Raw genomic sequence first — 18,427 nt, 5'->3', positions numbered from 1 at the left:
TCAAATTAGAATAATAAATTTATTTAGGTGATTCCGATTGCTTTAAAGCTGGACTTTCAGTTGATATCTCGAAGCATTGTTATATCTCCTGATTCGGATTTCTCGCATGATTTTTTCGGTTGAGTCGGAGGAAATCAGTCCGCACTTACCGTGATGACGTGGATGAAGAAAAGGAGATGTCTTGGTAAACAATCAAGGGGTGCTCGATGTAGACATAAATACGTTAGGCATAATGGATAATTGACATAATGTACTAGGCTAAGCATAATGGACGATAGGCATAATTCACAAAAACATAAAAGTGCAAGGTTTTTTATTGTCGCGATTTCAAATTTACGCTCGTTTGTTTGGACTAGAAAAAATACGCTTTTTTGCATACAATTGTATTATATTCGTAGAGCTTAAGTTATTTATCAAGAGACTCCGAAATGAAAAATACCAAGCGAGACATTTATTCCTTACAAGTTTAGACTTTGTCCGTGGATGAGCTGAAAGTTTTCTTCGTTGAAAAATAACACCTAATAATGAACAAACATCATATTTTGAAACTATGGAAACTTGCAGTGTTATGAGCAGTTGCAGTGTTAGGGTACGGATGTTACGTTTGGTACTTTATTTCGGTAACTCGTTACAGTACACGAAATCTTAGATGGCCTCAAGAATATAATTATTGAACTGAATAATATGGGAGGTAATCAATATAGAAGCAGTAGATGCATCATTCTTTCTTTCATGAGCTGTGCTTCTAGACATATATTTTCTTCTTGGACAATAGCACCATGCAAAAAATATTTCTATGATGGTTGTAATTGCACTGAGCGTAAAACTCGACGTGCTTAATCGGAACCTAAAAGCCGACTATAAACAAATGCTGATTCTAAGGCCAGTGAAGACGCTCTCAGAATTGATAAGTTTTGGTACATCGATTTACGCCTCAAAAACGTCGATTTATCAGAAAGTTTTCGGTTCTTCTCGGAAAGCTACTTATTCTGATAATCGTCCACAAAGCAAACAAAAACGGAATCAACAAAACCAAGATAGAGGTAGACAGAATAACGGAACGCAAAATCCAGAACAGTTTGGAACAAAAACGCCCAACCGCACAGTGGGACCAATCTAAAAATGGTGGGACAAAACCTATTTGAGGCCTTAGATGTCATTTTAGAGCCAACATTTCTTCGTAGGATATGTTCACAATATTATTATGCAACTTTTTAAATAGAATATTTTGTTGTTGGACTAAAGTAGAGTACCCGAGCAAAAAAACTTTTTTCAAAAAATTGTTTTAGAGGGACGATGTCTTCGACAAAGTTGTAGAATATTATGTTTTGAATAACTTCTTCTAAGATACCACAGACATCAGACCTCATATTTGAGGCAAAATTGTTGTTTTTTGAAAATATGATCAAAAAATCAGTTTTTCGATATTTCCATGCTATAAACCTTAATTGATTAATTTAATATGTTCTACAAACTTGCAGGTAACACTAAAATACAACTTTTTGTTGATGGAACTAATAACCTAAAATCAATATTTTGGCTTCTAAAACTATTTTTCATATAAATTTACTCTATTTTCATCAAAGATTTCTGTTTTTAGGTGCACTTTTGTGCAGCCAAAATTTGGCTATTCCGATACTACATACTTCCGAATAAAATTAATACTACATAGAAACAGGATATAGTTGGACGCGTTGTTTGGGTGACCATTCATGTACGACGGTTTATAACATAAAATGTGTTTATATTATTTTTAATTTACATACATTATTGGCTATTAACAAAATCTTTTATTTTGCACGCACTAACAAGCATGTAGAACATATTGAGTTGATCAATTACGGTTACAATATGGAAAAGTGAAAAAATAATATAAATTTTGAATTTAAACTGCCAAAGAACAACGATTTCAGATTAAAAAAAAGATGGGTGGGTAATGTCTAGGACATAACCGGAGTGTCGTGACTACTCGTTTGACTTGTAATTCAAATCGAATGATACTCAATGAAATATGTGGGAATGTTTCAAGTTATTCTTTATAATAATTATGGTGGTTTTGAAAAGAACCTTTATTGTTGGCGTCTGCGTTGATAGGGGATGCGCTGGATTCTAAGCTGGTTGAGACATTCATTCATGAAATGAACAATTTTCTTGCTTTGAAATATCAATGTTAAAATCTCTCGAAACAACCATCGGAATCTTTTTCGTACAGAAATGAACACACTTAGCAAAAAACTAGGAGCGGGTAATGTCCGGGACATAACCGCGATGATCATATTCTTAAAATTCTTCTTGTATCTCTTTCAAATGGCTAAATTTTACGCATTAAGTTCGATTCACCGGGCTCAGCGAAATTTTCCTGGGGATCCCGTTCGTTAGTATATTCAGCAAAACAATTTTATTACCGAGTTCTCCGCATTGAATACAGGTCAATAATTTCATATAATGATTTCAACAAGCAGACAATGTGCATGTATGACAGGTGGGAGTGTTCTGAAGTGGTTTTAGTGGAGGTAACAACATAAAATCATGTATTGGACATTTTACAATGATTCTCCTTAACCCTGCAAAACCACGGGGTTGGCAGCAGAGGGTTAAGTTGTTTGGAAGAGATGACAGTTAATATATGATAACTAAAAATATAAAATTGTTCTATAAATTGCAAAGTTATTGCCGCGTTGACCTGAAAATTTGTCATTTCATTCATAAAGGAACAAGCATTGAAATTATGTCAATTTATGCTTTGCAAGATTTGAAATAACTTCGAAGTGTGGTCACGACACCCCTGTTATGTCATATACATCACCAACCCATCTTTTCATCATTCGTTTTGGTGTAGCTTTCGCTTAGTGGCAGAGTTGCGACATTCACTGATTTTCTTGGAAGGATTTGCAAAAACCTTCGGGTTTGTAGATTAGAAAAACATTTTCTTATGATTCACTGGTAAAAGTACAGAATTACCAAGCGCAAACTTAATACTAGTTAATAAAAGAAACTTTCTAATTAAATTCTTTTTCCATTTTGCATTCGTCCTGATAAGGACGGTTTGTCTATGCTAATACAAGACGGGAATCTTTTAAAACAAACATACGATCTTTCCCCTTTCGCAGCTCACACCGAATGAGCACAGTTTTCATCATGGTGTTCCTATTTATAGACTTTACAATGCAGATGGAAGGCCGTCCTTTTGTTCGATAAATGAAAATATTTTCATCATTCGTTTTGGTGTAGCTTTCGCTCAGTAGCAGAGTTGCCACATTCACTGATTTTCTTGGAAGGATTTGCAAAAACCTTCGAGTTTGTAGATTAGAAAAACATTTTCTCATGATTCACTGGTAAAAGTACAGAATTACCAAGCGCAAACTTAATACTAGTTAATAAAAGAAACTTTCTAATTAAATTCTTTTTCCATTTTGCCTTCGTCCTGATAAGGACGGTTTGTCTATGTTGATACAAGACGGGAATCTTTTAAAACAATTCAAACCTTGCCGACGATTGTTTTTACTGCGTACATACATCTTTCCCCTTTCGCAGCTCACACCGAATGAGCACAGTTTTCATCATGGTGTTCCTATTTATAGACTTTACAATGCAGATGGAAGGCCGTCCTTTTGTTCGATAAATGAAAATATTTTCATCATTCGTTTTGGTGTAGCTTTCGCTTAGTGGCAGAGTTGCCACATTCACTAATTTTCTTGGAAGGATTTGCAAAAACCTTCGGGTTTGTAGATTAGAAAAACATTTTCTTACGATTCACAGGTAAAAGTACAGAATTACCAAGCGCAAACTTAATACTAGTTAATAAAAGAAACTTTCTAATTAAATTCTTTTTCCATTTTGCCTTCGTCCTGATAAGGACGGTTTGTCTATGTTGATACAAGACGGGAATCTTTTAAAACAATTCAAACCTTGCCGACGATTGTTTTTACTGCGTACATACATCTTTCCCCTTTCGCAGCTCACACCGAATGAGCACAGTTTTCATCATGGTGTTCCTATTTATAGACTTTACAATGCAGATGGAAGGCCGTCCTTTTGTTCGATAAATGAAAATATTTTCATCATTCGTTTTGGTGTAGCTTTCGCTTAGTGGCAGAGTTGCCACATTCACTAATTTTCTTGGAAGGATTTGCAAAAACCTTCGGGTTTGTAGATTAGAAAAACATTTTCTTACGATTCACAGGTAAAAGTACAGAATTACCAAGCGCAAACTTAATACTAGTTAATAAAAGAAACTTTCTAATTAAATTCTTTTTCCATTTTGCCTTCGTCCTGATAAGGACGGTTTGTCTATGTTGATACAAGACGGGAATCTTTTAAAACAATTCAAACCTTGCCGACGATTGTTTTTACTGCGTACATACATCTTTCCCCTTTCGCAGCTCACACCGAATGAGCACAGTTTTCATCATGGTGTTCCTATTTATAGACTTTACAATGCAGATGGAAGGCCGTCCTTTTGTTCGATAAATGAAAATATTTTCATCATTCGTTTTGGTGTAGCTTTCGCTTAGTGGCAGAGTTGCCACATTCACTAATTTTCTTGGAAGGATTTGCAAAAACCTTCGGGTTTGTAGATTAGAAAAACATTTTCTTACGATTCACAGGTAAAAGTACAGAATTACCAAGCGCAAACTTAATACTAGTTAATAAAAGAAACTTTCTAATTAAATTCTTTTTCCATTTTGCCTTCGTCCTGATAAGGACGGTTTGTCTATGTTGATACAAGACGGGAATCTTTTAAAACAATTCAAACCTTGCCGACGATTGTTTTTACTGCGTACATACATCTTTCCCCTTTCGCAGCTCACACCGAATGAGCACAGCTTTCATCATGGTGTTCCTATTTATAGACTTTACAATGCAGATGGAAGGCCGTCCTTTTGTTCGATAAATGAAAATATTTTCATCATTCGTTTTGGTGTAGCTTTCGCTTAGTGGCAGAGTTGCCACATTCACTGATTTTCTTGGAAGGATTTGCAAAAACCTTCGGATTTGTAGATTAGAAAAACATTTTCTCATGATTCACTGGTAAAAGTACAGAATTACCAAGCGCAAACTTAATACTGGTTAATAAAAGAAACTTTCTAATCAAATTCTTTTTCCATTTTGCATTCGTCCTAATAAGGACGGTTTGTAGATAACTATGTTGATACAAGACGGGAATCTTTTGAAACAATTCAAACCTTGCCGACGATTGTTTTTACTGCGTACATCCATACGATCTTTCCCCTTTCGTAGCTCACACCGAATGAGTACGCTTTGCAGCCTTCGATGTTTTGGTAGCATTTTTAGTGGCAGTTACTACCGCCTTTTCAGTGACTGCGTTTCTTAGCCTTTGGCTTTTTGGACTTCTCACCGCCACCACCTCCACCAACGTTTTTCTTCTTCTCTCCGATGGTAGCTGATTTGATTGGTCGTCCGATGCAGCTTCTCGCGACCACGCACGTCTGTTATGCACTGCGTCTTACACACGTCTGGCTTTGAGAAAAGCTGCGACACCCCTATTTATAGGTTTTATCATTAATGTTGATTCTCATTTAAAGTAGTTTTTGAACTATTTATATTTTATATAGCAAACAACGTATCGGTAGCAAGCGTTGAACGTTTTCCTTCCGATTTATGAAACAAGATTGGCAATCCGTTTAGTAGAAGAAAAGTTTTTAAGGTTCAAATTGTACGTAACGCTTTCGCTAATATTCACTACTATCGCTTTCTCGCTCGTTCTCGTGGCGTGCATGGGCCTTTCCTTTCCGTCCGGCTTCTAATGGCATAACCAAAACTAATATGCCGGCTTTCCCCCACCAACTGCTCTCGTCAAGCAACCCAATACGAATAATCATAGGAACAAACATGTAGTGGACCTATATATAAACTTTTCATTATTTTATTGTTCGGTTGCTGCACAATATTGACGGCTGTGTGCGGGATGGGCTGAAAATTTTCACTTTTCCGAGTCGTTTTCGAAAGATTATTCAAAACACTATGTTTCCGTTGATAATGAATGTCCTACATATTCCAAAATTTAATACAACATTGGTACAAATATTTTCGACAAAATGCCGAAGAAATTGATTAAATCCATTCAGTACAACAAAAGATATAAGCGTTCAAAATCTTACATCATTTTTCTTCCGAAATTTTGAAAAGGGGCCCCTATATTGAAAGGTAAGTCGTTAGTCACGACAATAAATCTACCGTATGTATAAGGTATTTTTAACAAAAATGTTCGAAATTGAATATTATACAACTTTGCTGAAGCCCTCAACCATCTAAAAAAATAGAAATGATTCAATTATGTTGTGAATATTTTTCCACACACTTAGGTTCTGTAATATCTAAGGCCTCAAATAGGTATTGTTCTACTTTTATGAATTTGTAGAACTAATCTTATTGGTTAAACTAAAGTAGAAATCCCGAACTAAAAAAATTAAATTTTCTTTAAATGGTTGAGGTCTTCAGCAAAGTTGTCAAATATTGTATTTGGAGCAATTTTGTTGAAAATACCATTTATTTATTTTTTGAGCCGAAATTGTTCTTTGGCAGTTTAAATTCAAAATTTCTATTATTTTTTCACTTTTTCATATTGTAACCGCAATTGATCAACTCAATATATTCTATATGCTTGTAAGTGCGCACAAAATATAAGATTTTGTTAATAGCTAATAATGTATATAAATTAAAAATAATATTTTTTGTTATGAACCGTCGTCCAACTATATCCTGTTTCTATGTAGTATTAATTTTATTCTACGAATAATGGAGTATCGGAATAGCCGAAGTTTGGCTGCACAAAAGTGCACCTAAAAACAGAAATTTTTGATGAAAATAGAGTAAATTTATATGAAAAATAGTTTTAGAAGCCAAAATATTGATTTTAGGTTATTAGTTTCTTCAACAAAAAGTTGTACTTTAATATTACCTGCAAGTTTGTAGAAAATATTAAATTAATCAATTAAGGTTTATAGCATGGAAAAGTCGAAAAACTGATTTTTTGGTCATATTTCCAAAAAACAACAATTTTGCCTCAAATATGAGGTCTGATGTCTGTGGTATCTTAGAAGAAGTTATTCAAAACATAATATTCTACAACTTTGTCGAAGACATCGACCCTCTAAAACAATTTTTTGAAATTTTTTTTTGCTCGGGTACTCTACTTTAGTCCAACAACAAAATATTCTATTTAAAAAGTTGCAGAATAATATTATGAACATATCCTACGAAGAAATGTTGGCTCTAAAATGACATCTAAGGCCTCAAATAGGTTTTGTCCCACCTTTTTTGGATTGGTCCCACTGTGAACCGGTAGTTCTTGATTCAAGCAAGCCTCCTGATAACCAGAAAAGAAGCAGTGGTACGTCTCCAGAAAAAACAGAAAAGAAACAGCAAGGGAATCAGGACGGTAAGAATCTCTAGGGAAACAATCAGAATCAATCAAAAACTGAGCGGACCACCGCAGAAACCTATAATCTGTCTCGAATATTTGGTGGAAAAGCAGCGTCCTCCCGTGCTCGACGTTTGATACAATTGTGGTGACAAAGGGCACAAACATGAGGAATGTCGGAAATAGAATTGGGTCCTCTGCAACATTGGCTGATTGATTGGCTAAAGGTTTTATGTTACTCGTTGCCTTTACTGCCAAAAAACGGGATCAGATCCAACTTATGTTGCAGGTGGCAGTAAAGCAGTGGTCCAAAAACAACTAACTATTAGTTCCCAGATTTTCGACAGTTTTCGGCCAGCTCGCGATGAGGACTATGATAATTCGTAGTCTGTCGAAATCATTGTCCTTGACAACCCGACCCGACATCCGTCCATTTGCAATTGTCATAGTGTATGGTAAATTCATTAAAACTTTGCTCGACAGTAGTAGTAATGCCACGATTATAATTAAAAATTTATACCGAAAGTTTTCGAAAACTCCCTTGAAAAGTATGGAACGACTATTTGAATTACGTTCCGTAAACGGTCAATCCTTACAACACGGTGTTCCTAAAACCGTTATTAAGAAAAAAATGACCATAAATTTGTCATACGGCATTCGAAAGATACAGTATCCAAGCATCTTCTCAGTGAATTTCAAAATGATCCATCGAGAGATTCGGGAGAAATTGCGATTTGAAGTTTTATGACACGTTTCATAAGGCTACCAGCAAACACCCACGGGTTTGGTTCTATATAGTAATCAAGTATATTTCCTGCAAGTTTGAAAATATTTCATTGACGGAATCGAAATTTATAACGGTTTGGATGTGGTATGCGGTCATAGATGGGTTTTCTACCAGACTTCAAGCGTGAATCCATGTTTGTTCATTGACTATTTAGATCGTTTATACGTGTCGCAGTTTTTAAAGGAAAATCTTACCATTTAATTACATAAATATAATGTACAAAAAGTGTTATTTATATGGTGCACCGAAAAAATATGAAAATAGAGTTAGCTACCAAACGTTAAATATAATGTGTAATTTAAAAAAATGGATAAAAGTTGGAATGTTTACTTCAAAAGGTCAATGGTTTGTTGACCGATTCTATCTATTTTTTCATTATTGAACAAGCAGACATTTCATCGTTAATTTTCATTCAAAAGAATATAAAATAGAGTTGCCTATTTCAAACAATAGACAACATAATTATCCTCAACTATATGTATTATCACTATTTAGTGAATAATTTTATATTCAAAACGACGACCTATCAATTTTTATACATTAATTGAATGCAACGAACGTAAAATACAAATCATGGAAAAATAAAACCATGAATTTAAAAAATATGAAGGTATTTGCTGATTCAGATCAATTTATGTTATGATACGGGTTTTGTTGGAAATTTTGTACAATCGTGATTCGCTGGTTGGGTTGACAGGTGTTAAAACTGGTCAAAGGAAATGTTATTAGTACAAGTTCATCTGCTCATATCTCTAACTATTGTCAGTTTTATTGTCGAAATTTATCATGAGAATTTGACATTCAGATGTTTATACAGCAATTTCAATCAACTAGTACATAAAAATGGATAGGCCGCTATTTTTAAACAAAAATATTCACTAAATAATGATAATTGATGTAGATGACTCTATTTTATATTCTTCTTAATGAAAATTAACGATGAAACGTCTACTTGTTCAATAATGAAAAAAAATAATTAGAATCGGTCAACAAGCCATTGAGATATGGCCTTTTGAAGTAAACATTCCAACTTTTATCCATTTTTTTAAATTTACACATTATATTTAACATTTGGTAGACAACCCTATTTTCATATTTTTTCAGTGCACCATATGAATAACACTTTTTGTACATTATATTTATGTAATTAAATGGTAAGGTTTTCCTTTAAAAACCGCGACACGTATAAACGATCTAAATAGTCAATGGACAAACATGGATTCACGCTTGAAGTCTGGTAGAAAACCCATCTATGACCGCATACCACATCCGAACCGTTATAAATTTCGATTCCGTCAATGAAATATTTTCAAACTTGCAGAGGATATACTGGATTACTATATCTTTCAAATGCCATGTCCTAAATAAGCAGACAAATATTTTTTGTTTAAAGAGATAGGACCAAACCCGTGGGTGTTTGCTGGTAGCCTTATGAAACGTGTCATAAAACTTCAAATTGCAATTTCTCTCGAATCTTTCGATGGATCATTTTGAAATTCACTGAGAAGATGCTTGGATACTGTATCTTTCGAATGGCGTATGACAAATTTATGGTCATTTTTTGTTAATAACGGTTTTAGGAACACCGTGTACAAAACATTGGACAAGCATATCTCCCGTATACTTTTTAAAATTCGACAAAGGTTCTATGTTCTATTGTAGTGGAGCATCAATTCAATTCTAGGTATGGACTTTTAATGCGTCTTTGGGATTCCTCCTGACATACAAAACTGTGCTCTGTTGATCTTGGGTTAGAAACCGAAAAACGACGAAGAAGATGAAGTACCGCGTGAGTCGATACTCACTTCGGAACAATTAGCACGCATAGAAAAAGTAACGAAATGTTTCCAGGCAGTAGAGCATGGAAATCTAAGCCCATCTTCATACACAGAGCATAGGATTTTCATCAAAGATGAATTCCAAGATGCGGCACTTGTTTGCCGATATTCTTGTCACATGAGCCCAAAGAAACTGTCTAAGGTCTGGGAAGAAGCTGTCCGATGGCATTCTATAGTAAACTATAGAGGAATCTGATTTGGATTGGTGATGTGATGTGATGTGATATGAAGCCACCATCAGCTCAAGGTTTTTCCAGTGAATGCGGGTAGACTTACTGTAGCCCCGAAATAGTTTATCGTGAAACCTTCACATTATTGCTGTTACTAAAGGGAAATCAAAAAGGGTTGGACGGGCCCGTAACCAGAGACACTTACGCACACCCCGCTGGGGAAAAAGGAGGAAAAGAGTCCCTTCCAACAATAATATTCCAGTCAAAAGGTAAACAATTTCGCTATACATGCTTTACCCACCTGATGGTTTGTTTTGAGAAGGGTGCGTCAAACTCATATAAGACCTTCTGAAGAAAACAAGTTTCCTTCGAGTGACTTGGGCTGGCTATCCACGTGCCCTCGTCCAGTCCTCAATTCGTATGATACCCTGTTGCTCCCATCCCTTCCCAGTATTCAATTGTTATATAGTGTGTTTACAGATTATATGTAATCAGGATAATGTATATAATGAAAATTATGATTCATAATGAATATCATATAACAACATGGAAATAATATAATGTATGCCATGAATTTAATTATGTAAATGAGCAATATAAAACAATATTGTGCATATAATGAGTAATGAAATCAAAGGGATAATATTATGATGATAGAGACAATCCATGTGTTGCTGGAAATAAATGATACCAGTACAGTAAAGGCCCGTTTTTATCACTCTCCTGTGTATTTACGGCTGATGTGTAATGTGTAGACATTGAAAACCTTGGCTCATTACCCATAATCGGGTCGTCCAATCAAAATTTCTCTTTTATAACATAAAATAGATTTACTCAATAAAGGATTTACTCGGATATTGTTAGGTTGGTCTACTAGCAACCATCGGACAGATTTTCAATTGAGGCTAACAAAATAGTGCTAGCAAAAGCGGGCCTTCACTGTATAATTAAATGAAATTTTCAAGGGAATATTAAATAACAATCAATGAAAAATATTATGAAGTTCTTTCTATAATTAATATGAATATGGTGAATTCAAGCAATATGGTCAACATCAAACCTGTATACTATTAGGTATTAAAAAAGTACTCATTTGAACTAAAATTTAACAAACAAACTAAACTAAACGTCAGTAATACCTAGAATGTGACGGCTCCTATAGACGAACTAAATAAAAAAATAAAATAAAATGGAACGATATTTGAAAAATTGACCAAAATAATATGAATAAACGTAAAAAATGCATTGGATGAATATACTGGAAAAGAGTAACATAAAAATATTTTTCATATTTATTAGGATGGGATTCTTTTTGCTTCACTTCGCGGACTTCACTGAACCTTACAAGAGCCTAAGTCGACTGGCTGCAGCTCGCAATTCCTCATCGCAACCGAAACCCGCATGTTAGCTATCATGGTAAAACCTACTCCCCTGCCTTCCCTTTCTCTTAAATCGTAGTTCCTCTCGAAGCTGCTATCTCTAAGTAAACTGACGAATATTAATATTTAATGTAAAATATAACATAAATAAAATATGAATATCATAAATATTATATGGCACTTAATACGAATACACTATAGTATTTCACGGCAATTATGCTGTCGAAGGAAACAATATTGTATATACATTGAATATAGTGACTTTTATAGGAGTAATAAAATTATTATCAAATGATAAATCTGATAAGAATAAAATTTTTAGGCAAGAAATATAAAAACATCAAAGAATTGAAAAGTAACGAAGTATTAAATAAATCTAAAATTGTGAAATTCATTGAGGAGTTTTCTCGTAACTAAATCAACACTCCTGATAGCACTTCACGCTAAACAATTGTCAGCAAATCGAAATAGCAATGAAATAAATCTGGTGGAGACAGCAGGCTCACCACATTCTTGAGCCTAATCCGAAACATATAGGGTGATGAGCCTATTTGCGCTATGTTTCTATTATCACCCTACCCATTTGAAGCCGTTGGTTAGAGCAGTGTCTGCCATCTTTGTTCAACGCATTGAGTCAAATGGTAGCGCAACAATAGGGGCACTCGATTCGAGTTTTCATTGTGCTCAAACACGAGAATTTTACTGTTTTCAACGCATTTGTGTTATTATATTGGTTCTTAGCAACGAAGCAAAGCGGTTGATGTCAATTTTTACGCATTCCATTGATTGTAAGGCAAGAAATTACCGAATTAGTGAGGCACCTTGCTTAGTATGGTGAAAATAGGCTCATCACCCTATAAGCCTCTTTTAAGAAATGTTTCTTAGCAAAATGCAAGTAAATGCCCCCTAAAAGTGACATCTGGCAGGCCCATTTCGACATTGTCCCATCCTAATAAATATGAAAAATATTTCGACGTTGTACTTGCTAATAGAGAATTAAACCGGGATAAACTACTACACCTTTTCACTACACGTAGTACGATTTAAAAGATGCGCCAAATTTTCGTCATGAGTACCGCTCATCAACCGATCATCTAAATTATTTATATGCAGTCACACACAACATAAACGGCACGGAATGTTTTATCATACGGAAGTGTGAATTAGCGGACGAGAAATGCATTGACGTTCCTGTTAGTTGACAGTAGCTGGCGCATAGTCTGAATCGGGCTTAGCTTTCTCAAACGGTCTCTCTCAAACGAGGCTCCCTTGCCCTCACACACGGATTTTTAGCGAGATTATTTTTTCACGCGCACGCATCAATCGTCCAACAGCAGGATCCAGTATTAGCCATAGCGTGCGAAAACCACAGTAATCTCAAAGAACAGGTTAAAGTACGAGGGGAATTACCGCTCTGCTCCCCATTCCATTAATATGACCATTGTCATGAGGTACCCTTCGCGCCGTGCCACCACAACCACAGTCCAACCATCTGCATTCGCTCATCACAGCAACACTCTACCACCAGCTACATTCACCTGTATACTATACAACACACAACCATCATATAAGCTAAATAACACACACAACCATAGAACGCGCTCACCAGAGAAAATAAGTTCGCTATCCCACGTTGCCAATTTTGCCGCAGGTCGCCATCAGTTTGATACTGAAATCGAACTTGCACTCAACCATCGTGATGGACGCTTCTTCGTCATCTAATGACCACAGACACTCTTCTATCTCGAATTAATAGCTGTTTCTATCACACAACTTATCGCTAGAGTCACTGTCACAATCGATATAATACATTTAGAACTATCAACATACAGAACCGAATAGATACGATACTACGCCTTTTAGTCAGGTTAAAGCAAAAAGACACGACGCGAAGAGCAACGAACAACCACATCCGATGCTTTCAGCTCTCTGATTCAGACTGAGAGGAATCTGATTTGGATTGGTCGTTAAATATTGCGGCTGATGACCAGATGACTCAATAGACGCTAGGCCTCTTTCCGGATTGAAAGCATCAATCCAGACACTCCCGGATATGTTCAGAAAAGTACTATGCTATATTTCACCCTAAGGAGGAAAATTTGGTAAGGGATTCAGAAAAGTATTTCTAAAGCTCCTAAACGAGGGCCACAAATAGAAAACACAGAAGTTACTGCTACTGCCTAAACCAGGCAAGCATCCAAGGATCCATCGTCGTAGAGACCAATATGCCTGCTGGACACGCTCGGGAAACTCTAGGAGAAGATTGTCCTTAACAAGCTGACAATATTTACGGAAAGGGATAACGGGTTGTCGAAAAACCAGCTCTACAGAGGTCGAGAAAGGTGCGCAAAGAAGAATAGAAGAGAAATCGATACGTGATAACGATAGATGTCAAAAATGCATTCAATAGCGCAAGTTGGGAAGCCATTACGAAATTACTGCACAAAATGAGATCTCTAGCTACCTATGTAAAATTCTATGAGGTTATTTCCAGAGCTGGGTCCGGCTCTATGAGACAAACAGGTGACAAAAATCGATTAAAATTACGGCAGGATTTTCATAAGGTTCTATCCTGGATCCAACGCTTTGGAACATGATGTATAACGGCGTGCTGACGCTTAATCTGGCTGGAGATCGTCGGGTTCGCAGACGACATCGTAAACACGGTGCTAGGAGAAACACCGGAAGAGATTGAAATGTTAGCGATGAAGGCGAACGGCAGGATTGGAAACTGGATGCAAGGAGTGATGTTGCAGACAGCCCACCACAAAGCGGAGGATCTATTGGCCAGCAACTGCAAAGTACTGCCGCGAGCAAAAATCACTGTCGGGAAGTATGTGATAGTCTCGAAGCGGGCGCTACATCAGCGGGCGTAATGATAGATGCCCAATTGAACTTCAACACCCATGTAGACTATGTCTGCGAAAAGGCGGCCACACCTATAAACGCTTTAGCCAGAATCATGCCGTACAACGCCGGGCCAAGTATTGGTAAGAGGCGTCTTCTGGCTAGCGTATCATCGTCGATACTGAGGTACGGAGGCCCAGTCTGGGTTGCGGCGTTGGAGACACAGCGGAATCGAGTGAAGCTGAGTAGTACGTTCAGGCTCATGGCCATGCGAGTGCGTTATCGCTGGAACGATCTCTGTCGCCATCATCCTAGTGGAAGATAACAAATTATTTCCCGGGAATCCCGGGAAATTGTGTTTTCTCACTCTCGGGATTTTTTTTAAATTTATTTTAAGACTTATCTTCTGAAAAAATCTGCAGGCAATATCTCCACCGGCAAACACTTGGCGTGGGTAGTAATAATAAATTATACTGGTTCGCAGATCAATGGCTCTATATCTTTGAGCTCGATAGTATAATGTTTTTGTGATTTTTTAAGGTATATAGTCCAACGTAGGTCCAACCTTACGCAAGTCACTGCTAAAGAATGTTCATGTTTTCATATCAAAATAGTCAAATTAGCCGACTATTGCCGCGAAGCATTTCTTTATAGCAGCGTTAGTTGTGCGCAGTATATCTCCGCAACCGATGAACTAATTGAATGGATCTTTTAATAGTTCTTTCTTATTTTAATAATTAGTTCTTTAATAAAAGTGGTGCTTGCTAACAAAGATTAGGTACGGAAGTGGCGTTCATTTCTTTAAAAAATCTTTTTGAAATTGGGAAGGTTTGGGAAGATATCGTGCTTAACGCAAACGCTACTTAAAAAAAATTGCAAGACGTCGGCAGAAACATTTGACCCGTTCATCGAATGCATATTTCGTCCAATGTGTTGTACCGGAATTGTAATATCAATTTTATTAGGAATTGTGCGTATAATTTTGCATTCCGGGATATTTAAATTTGTATAAAAAGAAGTGCAGAACGCCGTATCTGTCCTATATCCTGCTCATCTAAACTCTTTAAATGTCACTTTCAAGGTTGCAGTATTTTTGAATGGCCTTAAGCTTAAGCAACCGGATACTCGCTCGTAACAGGAAATCGATGGTAGACTTCACCCATCGCTGCATAGTTCGTTCATTATACGCTTGATTTTGATACAATCTTAATTCGGAGTGATGCTGATAGGGGAAGATGGGGTTAAACGCACCCCTTAAGGAAATATGATCATAACTCAGCTATAGAACATCAATTGGGAGAATTTAATTAATGATATCGTTTAGCTAACATTTTCCTCTGTAATCACAATCATAATGCTTTGCAAAATAATCAGAAACATGAAAAATATTCGATTCTTCAAAATCATTAAAAATTACCTTTTGAAAAATAAGCGGGGCAAAACGCACCAGTGCGGGGACAACATGCACCACAACAACAGGGCATAATGCACTACAACAATGGGACAGAATGCAACGCAACAACGGGGCAGAATGCTCGGTGAACAATCAAGTAGTTTTGTTTTCTGACGGGATTTGATAAAAGTGTGCCATTAAATAGCCTTAGATTATGCAATTAGTAGGTTTTCAGAACAATTGTTCTGTTTTGGATTAAAAAATCAGCAAAATCAAAGAAGAGGGCATTTTGCCTCCGATGGAGCAGAGATATAAATCTAGCAAAAAGTGAATTATTTAGAAGATTAATGAACAACGGTATATATAGAACTGTAATGCTCTGATATAATAGTAAAAATTACATTCATAAGAGCTGAAAATCCTTGTTGCACGAGCCACGATAATTGCCTGAGAAGAGCACGTTATTGTCTTTTGTTTATTTTTGCCTTTCTCATATAAAGAAAGGCTATGCAATCACTGTAAAAATCGAGTTTTTAACCGAGGCCCGGAGGGCCGAGTGTCATACACCATTCGATTCAGTTCGTCGAGATCGGCAAATGTCTGTGTGTGTATGTATATATGTGTGTGTATGTGTGTGTATGTGTGTGTCACTTAAACTCACACAATTTTCTCAGAGATGGCTGAACCGATTTTCGCAAACTTAGTTTCATCTGAAAGGTATAACGCTCCCATAAGCTGCTATTGAATTTTTAGTTGATCCGACTTCCGGTTCCGGAGTTACGGGTTGAAGAGTGCGGTCACACAGCAAATTCCCATATAAACTGGTACCACCATGATGTTCAAATGATGTAAAACATATTAAAATTGATGTAACATTACTCTAGTTTGCGGGTCTGGATCACTAATGATCAGTCAAAGCAGCTTTGACCACATTGGCCACCTATGACGGTTCATGACGCCCCGGGGAACCCGCCAAGTTCCTAAGCTAACATCACACCCATTCCCCAACGAATTCTCTACCGATTTTTACAAACTTGATTTCAAATGAAAGATACAGTAATACCATTGATTGCTGCTGAATTTGATTCGGTTCCGACTCTTGCTTCCGAAGTTATAGGGGTGTTAGTAAGGATATACTGGAATTTCCCATATAAATCAGTACAATCGCAATACCTCAGAGGGTAAAAACTATTGAAACGGTCACCAAATTACTTCTAATCGCAGATCTAGATCACTGATTGCCAATCAAACATTCTTTGAATATATTGTCCACTATCGACGATTCCGGAGTTCCGGAATTCCGGGCATATTCCACAATTAAAGTCACATCGGTTCATCGATGATGACAACCGATTTTCTCAAACCGAGTCTCAAATGGAAGGCAAAATATGCAGTTGAGTATTGCGTCGCCGCACCTGCCCCCCCCCCCCCCCCCCTCCTTGCCCTTACAACTCCTCCCTTCATCACTCCCCTCCTCTTGGACCACCCTCACGCCCGCATTTCCTTCATCCACCCCGTATACCGAAATAAGATGAAGGATTTCTGACGCATCCTCCACCCACTCTACTAACCCCCCATTCCCTACACGTTCAAACCCATTCCACCAACCTTTCCAAATTATAATCACATGAAGATAACATTGAACTCATGCTTATTAAGATAATCAAATATTATTCTTTTGCCTTTCTTTTATAGAAAGGTTATGCAATTGCTCGGAGGGCCGAGTCTCATATAACATTCGAATCAGTTCGCCGAGATCGCAAAATATCTGTGTGTATGTATGTGTGTATGTATGTATGTATGTGTGAATGTATGTGTATGTATGTATGTATGTATGTATGTATGTATGTATGTATGTATGTATGTATGTATTATGTATGTATGTATGTATGCATGTATGTATGTATGTATGTATGTATGTATGTATGTATGTATGTATGTATGTATGTATGTATGTATGTATGTATGTATGTATGTATGTATGTATGTATGTATGTATGTATGTATGTGTGTGTATGTGCGGATTTGTTAACAAAATGTCCACATCGGTTTCTCGGAGATGGCTGAACCGATTTTTACAAACTAAGATTCAAATGAAAGGTATAATATTCCCATAGGTTGCTATTGAATTTCATTTTCAACCGACATCTTGTTTCGGATTACGAGTTGAAGAGTATGGTTACAAAACAAAATTTGTTGATTTGTCCACATCGGTTTCTCGGAATTTTCTGAACCGATTGTGTCAAGCTTGATTTTAAATGAAAGGTCCATCAGCTGCTGTTGAATTTTGTGTGGATCCGACTTCTGGTTCCTGAATTACAGGGTGATACGTACGATCACGCAGCAAATCCCGATTCTAACGAATTCTGCGATGAATTTATAAAGGTGGAATTTTTTCCAAAATGTAAACACAACTGTTGAATTTGTAGATCTAGGTCCCCAACAGTCATTCAAAGTCTCTTTGGCCACACTGGCCACCATCGACGGATCCTGAAGTATCCAAATTCAGAATAACGGTTATATTGGTTTCTCGAAAATGGCTAGACCGATTTGATCAACTTAGTCTCAAATGAAAGGTTGCATCCCCGGAAACTTATATTAAATTCCATCTCCATCCGACTTCCGGCTC

The 18,427-nt window shown here is 36.6% G+C and overlaps 1 protein-coding gene across 1 annotated transcript in view; it reads left to right on the top strand.

The window, feature by feature from the left end:
* The window catches only part of LOC131694008 (uncharacterized), a 62,280-nt gene that overhangs the window by 25,195 nt on the left and 18,658 nt on the right, over nucleotides 1-18,427 (top strand). The window lies entirely within an intron of this gene.

The sequence above is a fragment of the Topomyia yanbarensis genome, chromosome 3, assembly GCF_030247195.1.
Source record: "Topomyia yanbarensis strain Yona2022 chromosome 3, ASM3024719v1, whole genome shotgun sequence".
In the NCBI taxonomy this organism is placed as follows: domain Eukaryota; kingdom Metazoa; phylum Arthropoda; class Insecta; order Diptera; family Culicidae; genus Topomyia; species Topomyia yanbarensis.
This window is presented reverse-complemented; position numbering and strand designations above follow the sequence as displayed.